Genomic DNA, 12622 nt, shown 5'->3' with positions numbered 1-12622 from the left:
CACAACTTATTAATCACAACAAAATGTCCATTTATCCAGTAGTGAAATGACTCTTACCTTCATATAATCAAAAGACTTATCCAACATAATATTGTGCCTGAAATGGTACAGTAGGGTGGCATTATCCCCAGTAATCAAATTTGCAGTGATTTGTCAGTTATCAAATTGCATCATACTGCTGAACAATTATCACCAATCAGTTGTGACTAAACAGGTGGAATGTTTGAGCAGACCAAACCAGATGAACATGAATATAGCCTGATTCCTCTCCTAAGCATCCCCAACACATTTCTTTATTTATTAATGAGGGTTTTGCATACTAACTGGGGGGGGGGGGGGGTTGCCAGTTGTAAACCAGGTTTGCAAGTGTGAATCCTGATAATGGGGGGAGACTAGTATCACTGAAGGATTGCAAGCATCTTAACCATTCCATCAGCAACAAGTCTTCTTCTTCTTCTTCTTTCGGCTTTTTCCCGGTTTGTGAAAATGTTCCTATTTATGCCAGAGGTGAGAGGTTATTCTCAGGAGGATACACTTCACACCTGTTTAACACCTTGTGTCAGGGCAGAAGAGTTGCCTATATGTTTTTGGGATGTAGGGAAGTGCTATGCATTTGTAAATATTGCCACTAGGTCAACTTAGCCTTAGGGATTTTTTATTTATGGACTGTGTAAGGAAGCATTGTAAGTGTAAACTGATCTAGGAGGCATTTAACATAGATGATCCCTCCACTAATCCAGTTTGACCAACATACAGGTTTCTTATCTGCCATGATGCATGAGTTTTCACTGTACCTTTACCTTTACATCCACCATGTAGATATCAATCATCTAACCCTCCAGCATCCCAAACTTTAATAGATGTAACTTTACCAGGACAGGCTGTAGTTTGGGCTCAGAGGAGAACTTTTGGCACTATCCAGATGGACAGAGATTCTCCTCGAACCCAATAAAGGAACCATCCTAAACATGCATATCCATAAATGGCAAGATTATGGAAACTGAAACCTCCCTTGTGTTGAGTCATTTAAAGCTTCCTTCTTCTGATATGTGTAATTTTACCATCCCATAGACATTTCCCATTATTTTTTAACATCTAGGTATAAAACTGAAAAAGCTGAATGTAGATACCCAAGTAAAAATGTATTTTGGGCAATAAAAACATCTTTATCTTCTATAACCAGTGAAGGAAAAGCAATTTCTGAGTGTTTAAATGAGTAATTTTAGTTTTTACATATTGCATCAGGGATGCAGTGTCACATTCTACCAACATTTCCATATTTGCAGTCATGAGGATCCCTAAATATCTAGACTCTGAGACCACTGGAAAGGGGAACAAAACATTATCCCGCAAAAATGTTAGTGTACAATTATTCAGTGAAAAGATAGCTGACTTCTGCATATGAAGGGTTGATACAGGGATTTGTCCTATCTCACTAATATCATTAACTAGTAATTCATTATTAACCAAGGGGTTCTTAACCCAAAGTATGCAGATATCTACATACCACATTAATAAAAAAGGAATTTGACTAGGAGAGAATAATACCCAAATTCTTATGTCTTTGTTGCAGAGTATAGACAGTAATGAAAGCAACTAATATAAGCAGGTGTGATGAGAGTGGGTACGCTTGCTTAGGACATCTCATTTCTATTCTTTGAGACATCCTGATTGGAGTATAACTTTGTTGTAGGATTTACATATAATAATTTGCATTTGTTAATAGATTCATAGGGAAGTGCATAATAACCTTATCAGCCCATTTGAAGTTCCATCGGATCAAATAAAACACAAAAGTCAAGGAGGAATGCAACAGCGGTCAAAGCTGATTTCTACTGGAACCTTTGAATATGTTACTGCCTGATTAAATCTAGTCTTCTTTGTCTAACTCTAATAAATCTCAGGTGATTCTGGCCTGTTAACTTCCAAAAAATGTTATCCAATCTGCTGGCCAGAAATTTGACACAGGTTTTGATATCAACTGGGTGCAAAGAGATAGGCCAATAATTACTGGTATTTAAGAGGTCCTTATTTGAGGTACCATAATCACCTTTGCTCCTGTCAGCTCAGAGGACAACTGTTCCTGCACTATGCACTGTTCATGAAACTTAATCAAAAGTCTAACCAGATATCATTTGAATTATTCGTAATACTGCACTGTGTACCTGTCTAACCCAAGGCCTATCCTTTTTGGTAAATCATTAACAGCTGACTCCATCTCATTCATGCCCAATGTCTTTTTAATATCTCCATCCATTACAGTTTTATGCTTGTAATATTGCAAGTGGTTAAATAAGTCAGAATGTCCAACACTTGCAAAGTGCCACCTTTTGATGCCACCTCCTAATAGCAATTTTGGAGAAGTGAGTTAATGATCACCTCCCTTAATGTATTTCTTAGAGCATAAACACACGCTTCCTTACTGTCTCTTTCACATTTTTTTGCTAGCAACTTCTTTATCCCTAGATATTCCTTCACCCAGCAATACAGCTTCATGCACTCCCACCTTTCTACTATTTCCTGATAAATGGTGTTTGTGTAGTCCTTTCTTAAAGTTCTAATCTCATTGGCTGGTTCACTTCTACCCACTATCCTCACTTTGAGATCCTTTTCCTTATTTTTATTACAAGATGCTAACTTCTGATGTTTATTACCAATGTCTCATTACTAATAGCTCTTTTTATGTTTGTTTTGTTCCAAATTGCTTCCTGCCTGAAGCTCATCTTAAAGAAAATCCAGGCAAAGTCTGGGTTATCATGTTTCATCTTAGCTTCTTGCCATTAATTTTGTGTCCATCCATTCAAATGGGATATACACCCTTATTCCTTTAATAACAGATGGTCAGATCTCTACTGTGCATCCATTTTATTCCTGGGATCAAGTATAACATTAACACTAATTTCTTTATGATTGGACATTGGGCCTGGTAAAATGTTAGCATCCTTAACCTGAAGCAGTATTTACACATTTATAAACCACCTATCAAATTTGCATGCCACCTTCCCCAAAAGACTTATTTTTTAGGCCTGTGGTATGCCTTTCTGCAGAGATATAGCTAGGGTGGGTCAAAAGGGGCAGCTGCCCCGAGTGCAAAATATTATGGGTGCAGTCAGCAGATAATGAGTGATATTAAGTGAAGTACTGGGATTCAAAAATTAATGCTAGTGTTGCATTTGTGCATTTATAATCAAAATCAAAGTGCTATATAGCTATGTGTGAGCCAAAGAGCACAGAGCTGGAAAAGCTGTCCTGGCTTGATGCTTAAATAATTAAGTGACAATTGTCAGATCATGAACTGACTTCTTTTAAATCCTCAACTCTTTTGAGTGTAGGAACATGTATAGTAAAGAACATGACTTGTTCCTTATATATATTTTTGGTGCATTTGTTTTTTTTTTTTGTTTGCTTTTTTTTTGCAAAAACTTATAGTTGATGATGGTGCCAGATGAAGAGATGGCACTGGGCATCAAGACAGCTACCTGCACCTCTACCTTTCTGTGTCTAAAGTCACAACATTTGTGTTTGCATAGGGTGTGCTTTCTATCTCTGCTTATTTCTTACCAGGTGGCATCTTGGTTACTACCTGTCTGCCTGCAATCACATTTTTTTAATTGTCATATTTGGTATTTTAACTTTGTTTTACTTAATTTGCATGCACAAACACAATTTTGTACACTTCAGCCTCTTCAATAATGCTTTTAGGTTACATACTTGACAGTTTACAAAACACTCATCTATGACTTTTAGGGGAAGCAGATTTAATACAAGAAAGAGTCTGCCCCATAGATGACTGATCCTATTTTGCAGATAGAAAACTATCCAGGTTGCATTAACGACATTGTATCATCTAATTATTTAAATATAGAGTACTCGTAGAGTATGTAAGAAAAGTTGACCCATCCCTAGTGTCGGCCACTGACCTAATGTCAAGCGCATTGCAAATAAAGTAGTTTGTACTGTTTTTACTTTGTATGAGAATGGCCTTCTAGTCCTTATATAAATAAATGATCCTGCTTTGCACTCTTTCAGCATTCCCAGATAAAACACACACACACACACACACACACACACACACACTTACACAACACATAGACATTCATATAAGAACTTGTCTGTGCAGTCAATATTATTTTCCATTGCTCCCTTGGCATTTTTTTACATGGGATTTTCAGGTATAAGCTATAGTCAGAAAGACCCTTACACATTCTCTCATGCTGTCACAAATCACATTCTGTCTATGACACTGCTGTATAGATAAATCATTTATTATTTCTGCTTCTAATCCCTAGTGCTAATCCTAAACAAATAATTATGCATGTCTTTTTTCATTCAAAAGGAGAATTCTTATATACAAACTGGACCATTGCAGACATGCATTTAAGGAGGAGGGTCCACTTTGTCCATGACTTCTTAGTGCTGTTTTAGAAGCAAAAGATTTTGTGGCTGTCTATAGAAATGTTACACTCTCGGAGGGTTAAGACAACAGCTTTCGACCTCTCCAGACTATGGAGCTGCTTCAGATTACAGATGTTACAACAAGTTTATAGTATAAGAGTCTTTATTTAATCCACAGTCCTAAAAATCAGATGTCTTTTTGAAACACGCAGGATATGTAGGCACTTCAAGATCCTACTGCTTCCCTGGGCACTGATCTGTCAGAATCTTCCGAAATCTCTTCAACAAGTCAGTAACACATTTTAATTGTGTTAGCCACCAGGTAGTGCTTACCTATTCAGGGAGAAGGTAAGTGGTCTCACTCGCTGCAGTGCTATCACCTATTGTGGGAGGGGTGTATGGCATGCACCAAATGAGTTGGGGATATGCTGTTGGTACTGACAGCTTATGTTCATATGAAAATATTCATTGCTTGTTTATTAGAATTTGTCACCAACAGGAGAAGATACACCAATATCTTACATTTGTAAGCATACAGGTACACCCCCAGGGGAAGGTAGGGCTAAATCAGCAAAAACTCAATGATTGTCTTGCTGATTGCCTCCTGTGATTAGTTGATGGCTCCTTATGACTGACTTTTACACCACAGGAAGAAATGTGGGCTAGTTTTTCATAGGAGAGATTATGGACAGCAAACAGCAGTGGAGAAGAAAAATACATTCATTTTATAAGCACATAATCACAATAAATTGTCTCAACTTCAAACTTTACTCTAAAAATGAACAACCTGTATAGGTGCTTATCATAAATGCATTTCCCATTTTAAGTGCAGTCTTTAGCCTTATTAATTTCACACACTGTTTTTAAAATCATTTGTGTAGTAATTGTCAGCATTTATTAAGACTTGTCTTCCTTATCCACACAGATATATTTCAAATTTTGTACCAGGACTTGCCTTAAGTGAATGAACCATGATTTCATCATATTTGTTAGATTCAAAAATAAGAAATAAACACAGTTTGGAGAAATATTAGGAAGACCCTGTGGAACATAGCAAAGATGCTGAATGGATAGCAAAATGAAAAGAAACAGTAAGGAGTTTAAATGCACAGAATATGAAGTGGGATGAAGTAACAGGTAGAGAAATTGAAACAAAATTAAGAAAAGCTCCTGAATGGAAAACCCCATGCTCAGATGCAGTACCTAACTTCTGGCTAAAAGTACTAATACTTTTACGCAAATATTTATCCTTGAGTATGAACTATTTATATGGGTATCCTGAACAGACACCAACCTGGTTTACAACAGAAAAAATGATCCTCCTCCTTAAGAGTGAACCTGTAAGCCATCCTCAAAACTATAGACCAATAACTTGCCTTCCAACAATGTATAAACTAGATACTGGAATAATGCAAACAGAGTTGATAGTCATTAGAAGAAAACTCAATAACGGCAATAGAACAACAGGGTAACAAAAGAAAATCATATGGAAAAAAAGGGTCTATGTCAACAACCCAAAGTTTGAAAAGACCAAACGCACTTAAATCGACACAAAATAACTGAAGGCATAGAAGCTCGAACATACGGAACAACGATTAGCTCCAAAAAAAACAAAAAAAATAAATCAAAACACAACATGAAGTGTGGGGGGGGGCTTCACCCCCAATAACCCCAGTGTGGAGGACTGTGCCTCCCACACCCCCCCTACTTCAATATATCAACTCCAAGATTGCACCACAGTGGAGGAAATAGTAAAGTCCCGGCAATGGCCCAACAATTTTTTTCCCTGGGAAAAAAATCGGTGTTCCGACCGTTTGACATTCTGTGGTTTTGATTATAAGGGGTCGATGTTAGAGCATTCACTCTTTTCAACATTCGACTTCCTAATATAGACCCAGAAAAAAAAGTTTAATTTGTTGCTAAATAATTCCATAATAGAGAATAATAAAAAAGGTTGAATTTAAATATGGCATAAATAGATTATAAAAAGCATTTGACAGCATCCCACATTCATGGATAAAGGAGTACTTACAGATGTATAAGATACATCCTACATTGATCAATTATATTACAGTGATCATGATACAGTGGCAAACCACTTTGCAATTAAGCCATAACAAAAGGCAAATTATTATCCGAAGGATAAAAATTCAAGGGGAGATAGTCCAGAGTGATTCCCCGTCACTGCTGTTGTTTTGTTTTGCCCTTAACCCGTTAAGCTGTTTACTTAACAGTTTAGGGCCTGGTTGCAACTTTTGCTTCCAGAAAACATACTTACTTATAAATTTCTCATCTGCTTTCTGTAGATGACTTAAAACTGCATAGTTCATCAGGGGAGTTGAAAGCACAACTGTAAGTGATTAAAACCTTTTCAGATGACGTTAGAAGGACTTTTGGTCTTCTTAAATGCACAAAAGCAAAGTTTAAAGCAGAAAAGTTGCAGTACAAAGAAAATGTCAATGGAATGTGATATAAAAGAATCTGAGCAAGGAATACCATATAAATATTTGGGGCCTAATGAAGGCTTTGCAATTAAACATGAACAAATGTGAATAAAACTCGGTAAGGAATACTTCAGAACACTAAAACTAATACTGAAAACAGCCTTGACATCTAGAAATAAAATCTAAGCTAAAAAACAATTTGCTGTACCTGTTTTAATTTACACTTTTGGTGTGATTGACTGGTTCCTAAAGGTATTGGATTAGTTGAACAGAAAAACAAGAACATTTCATGCATATCAAATGATATATAAAAATCAGTGCATACCAAGATTATTTATTGCACACAAATCACTGTATATCAAGACTATGTATTCCCCATTCTGAAGGAGATATGGGCTTCCTTGAAACTGATTACATGTATAGATTTGAGTTAGATTTGCAGTTGTATATATATATATATATATATATATATATATATATATATATATATATATATATATATATATTATATATTATATATATATGTGTGTGTGTGTGTGTGTGTGTATATATATATATATATATATATATATATATATATATATATATATATATATATATATATATATATATATAGATATATATATTTGCTGACCTCACAAGTGCCAAACATAGAGAAAGTTTTAAAACATGAGGCGAACAAGTCTAAGATGAATTTTATCATAAGCATATTGGTGTCAAGCAGGAATGTAAATCAAACCAGAAGTAGATAAAAATCAGGCAGCAACTGAATATGCTAAAAAACAAAAGAAAGAATATAAGGTGAAGAATCAGATAAGAAGGCAAGAAATGTGGAAAATGCATAAGTATAGTTGCAAGTACAGAAAACTGCTGGAACAACCTCATGTCGATCAGGATTTAATGTAGGAATGGTTAAGGAGAGATAAATTTAAAGGTTCATAGATTAGTACTAGGCTAAATGACCTTGTGGGCCATTTTAAGCTTGGCCAATTACCCTAGGTGAGAATCAAACACAAGTTTTATAAAACAGAACTGGAAACAGTCACACATCTTGCTGATGGGTGTGATACACTAATGGCAGAATGCCTATATACTGAAGGCATAATAATGTGGCATTCTGTTGCATTGGGGATTGTGCAAACATTATAATACTGAAGTAGTTAAGAAACACTGGCAACATAAGACACAAAGCACTATAGAGAAAGATGAAGTTTATATTACATGGGATCACCTATTACCAACAGTTCAAAAAATAGATGCGAGAAAACCAGATATAGTAGTTCAGGTAAAGAAGACAAAAAAAGCATTGATCATAGAAATTGCTACACCCAGTGATTACAGTGCCTTGCATTCAGAGAGACACAAAATCATGAAGATACCAGGATCTGCAGGCAGAAACAAGGGCAATGCAGAAGAAGGATACCCAGGCATTCACTAGACGATCTCGAAATACTGAAATGTCGAATTTCAGTATTTCAAGACTGAATAGTCGAACACCCTCATACTCGAACACCCAAAACCGCAAATAGCACAATCGTGACCATACACACACACACACACACACACACACACACACACACACACACACACACACACACACACACACCTACCTAACTACACTATAACAAAACAACACACACAAACACAACATAACACACACACACACACACACACACACACACACACACACACACACACACACACACACACACACACACACACCTACCCTACCCATAACAAGGGAGGCAAGCACCCCCTGCACCCCCATGTGGGGGGCTGCACCCCACACCACCCCTACTTAAATATACTAACTCCAGGTTGCACTAAACACACAAACACACAAAAAAAAACACCACTACACTCACACTAAAATCCCTAGCTAATACCCTTACACAAACACCACTTACCTGAAACCCCAGATAAATCCACAAACCACACTGCACATCACGAACATGACATCACGATAGCAGATTCGACATTTCTGCATTCGACATAATGCAGTTTCACATAGCTGCACTTTTGAGTATTCACTCTCAAAGTACTGAAATTCGACATTTCAGTACTTTGAGATTCTCTAGTGTATCCATTACAGATACATGCAACTCTGTATGAAATGCAGAAGGAGTAAATTCTGGGCACATTGTGGGTGCTGCAAAGAGCACTTCTGGCTAATATCAAAGATTGAAAAAATACCAATTTCATGAACTTTAGTCATACTTTGACTTAGGAATGGGATCCGTTCCTGAAATGGCACTGTAAATCAAAAAGTCTTGGAGAAATTACAACAAAAAAGCAGCAGAACAAACTAGAAATGGTGTGGAGATTTGTATGAGGAAGAGGCTTCAGAAGACAGTGAGGGATGTCAACAGAATTAGTGATGGACTTATGGCAATCAGACTCCAGTGAAAGGATAGGGCAGTATTCATAATCTCAGCCTATGCACCACAGAAGGGATGTGATAGTGAACAGAAGAGTGTATTCAGACAGCAGTTGCAGGATCTACGAGATAAAGCAAGACTACTTGAATTGGTGCTGATAATGAATGACTTGAATGCCCATATCAAGACAGACAGAACAGGATTTCAGGACTGCCAAGGTCTACATGGATGGGGAAACAGGAATAAAGATGGAGAGGCCATTCTAGAACTTTGTTTGGCAAATTACTTGATAGTAGCCAACACATGATTCAGAAAGCGAGACAAGTCAAAGATCACATACAATAGTGACTAATGTGCAACCCAAGCAGACCTCTTCCTAGTAAGAAACGGACAGTAGGGTAAAAACAGCAATTGCAAAGTCAACCCCAGTGAAACAATTGGCCCACAGCATAAACCATGGATTGCCACAAGTAACTGCAAGCAGTGGTCAGAGAGGACTCTAAGGTCAACAGAGACTAGGCTGAAGACCTGGAAATTAACTGGAGAGGAAGCACAAGAGTTCAAGGAATTACTCAGGGCTCTAGCACCTCAGGAAGGAGATCAAATTGGTGGAGATGAAGAAGAATGACAGCACCTCAAAAGCATGTCTGATGACTACATACAGAACAGGTATGTGGCTAAGCCAGGTATGGAAATAAGGTACATAAGGAAAGCAGGTGGTGGAGTTCAGAAGTCCAGGAAGTCATCAAAAGAAAGGAGTACGAAGTGGACCAGGTTAGAAAAGAATACAGTCTGGCTAATAAAGAGGATAAAACAGAAGTTGCAATACCAAATGGCAAGGCATCAGAGGATCCGGATCTTATGGAAAATGACTTGGTAGATGGCACAAAGAAACTCTATGAGGTTACCAGGCAAAGACAGAAAGATAAGAAAGATAGCCAGACAGCCTTCGTAAGGAATGCAGCAATAGCCTGCTCACCAGTCCATGGAGCATTAAAGGCAGATGGAAGGAATATTTCAAGCAGCCTCTGAATGAAGAACACCCCACAGAAGCTGTACTGTCTACAGTGAAAGAAGAGGAGGAGCCCACCGCAAAAGAAGTAGGATCAGTGTTAAGGAAAATAAAGTCAGGGAAAGCAGCAAGCACATATGAGCTCATGTCAGATATAATCAAAATGTTTGGTGAGAGGGGTGAAGTGGCTGCTGGTGGTAATTGTAGTAGTATGGAACAAAAGGTATATCTCAGATGATTGGAGAATAAGCATACTAGTGCCAGTGTTCAAGAACAAATGGTCCATTCACAACTGTGGACAGTATAGAGGTATCAAACTCCTGTTACACTGAATGAAAGTCCTGGAGGGTGACTGATAAATGAATATAGAGAGTAGCAGAAAGTAAGACGTGAGATGAGGAGTTTAAATTTAGAGCAGGATGTAGCACTACTGACCGGACATTTGCAGTGAGACAGATGGTTGAGAAGAAGAAGCTAGAGATGAGGAAAGAGTGCAAGTGTGCATTTCTAGACTTGGAGAAAGCATATGACAAGTTCACAAAAAATCTGATTTGGGCAGTCCTGTGATGGTTCAAAGTCCCAGAAACATTGGAAGAATTAGTGTAGGCTATGTAAAAGAACCCAATGACTCAAGTGTGAATATTCTTTGGTCTCACAGAGGGGTTCCCACTGGAAGTGGATGTGCCTCAGACTTCAGCTCTGAACTCACTGCTGCTCATGCTGGTGATGGACTACATTAGCAAACAGGTTGGAGAGGACAGATCAACAAAGTTGCTGTAAGCAGGTGATGTGGTATTACAGGCAGACTATGATCAAGAACTTGAGCAAAGAATTGGGGAATGGCATGCAAAACTGAAGGCACATGGGTTGAAACTGACTATAGCTAATACAGTTGAAATGGCAGCAAATGGTGGAAATCAGATGAAGCTGAGAACTGAGATATAAGGGAAAATAATGAAACAGGTTAAAGCTTCAAGTGTCTGGGAGGGGTGATCAAGGAGAAAGGAAGTCTGAATAAGGAAGTCAAAGCTAGTATCAGAGGAGTTGTCGTCAACTGACACAGAGAGTGAGCAGTAGTGTATGACAGAAGAGTGCCAAAGAAAGTAATACGTAAGGTGTACAAAACAGTAGTATGACCAGCAGTACTGTATGGTACAGAAACTTGGACAGTAAAAGTACAGCAGTTGAGGAAGCCAGAGGTGAAGGAGATGAAGTGTCTGAGACAGGTGGTAGGATACACACTGTGGGATGGACGAAGAAATGAGGACATAGCAGAAGCCAAAGTAGCTCCAATTGCAGAAAAGGTCAAAGAGAACAGATTACAGTGGTTTAGGCACATGTGCAGAAAAGCAGAAAACAATCTGGTGAAGACCATTTGGGAAAGACATGAAAAGGTAATAAGAAATGAAGGCATCTAGCAAAATGATGGATAGATTATGTGAGGGAAGACCTGTGACAGTCCAGCATGACTGTTGAAGAAGGTATGAGATTGGCGTTGAATTGAGAGAAATGGCAACAGTTGACATGGCACCCCGACCCCATGTAGAAAATGGGAAAAAGGTGGTTGATGATGATGATGTATGATAGTTTGAGTAGGGGTGTTATTAGGAGATAGATTAGGAGTATGTTATTTTCATGGATATATGATTTCTTTAATGGATGACGACTGAGCAGAATGTTTTTTTGATTATCTCTATTAGTGTTCTGAATGTTGGTATAGTAAAGTTTCTTGTCAGCATTTATTCGCTTTTCACTAGACTACAGAGTTCTTTGAACTGCTGGCAGTTATATGGAGTTTTCTTATTTTGCCAGCTTTTCAGGCTTTCTCTTCATTTTGCATACGTATTCTACTGTTTTTGAATTACCTCAACCTTCAGAAAACAAAGATCTCAGTGTCAAGTTATTAATGTTTAAAGTAAATGCTCAGTTTGCAAAACGTAAGAACATGAAATTATCTGGACTAATACTAAAAAAATTCTAGTCATAGTTTTGTTGTTGCAATTAGGCTTTTAGTAGTCTATATAAGACCAATAATAGAATAGAATATAGTTCTCTATTTTCTGTACATTCTATGAGTGTCTTATACTGTAGTCCTTGCAAAGGCAATTCATGAAAAAATTATGATCTAGCCTAGTGGAACTAACCCCTTCAACAACAAATAAATAAATAAATTAATCTACTTATCTTATCAATACAAAGAACTATTAAAACTGACAACCTATCGCACCACCAGATCACTAAGATCCAGCAAGATCACTAAAACCAATAACTCTGCTGGTGAAGAACTATTCTCTTGCACCATAGCCAAATTATGGAACTCCCTCCCACCCACAATTACCTCCATACCATCATGCACCCACTTCAAAACTTTACTAAAAGCACACCTAAAAACA

Source organism: Protopterus annectens, chromosome 2.part1, assembly GCF_019279795.1.
Source record: "Protopterus annectens isolate FY-2018-M chromosome 2.part1, PAN1.0, whole genome shotgun sequence".
Lineage (NCBI taxonomy): Eukaryota > Metazoa > Chordata > Ceratodontiformes > Protopteridae > Protopterus > Protopterus annectens.
The sequence above is the reverse complement of the archived record's forward strand: the minus strand, read 5'-3'. Positions refer to the sequence as shown.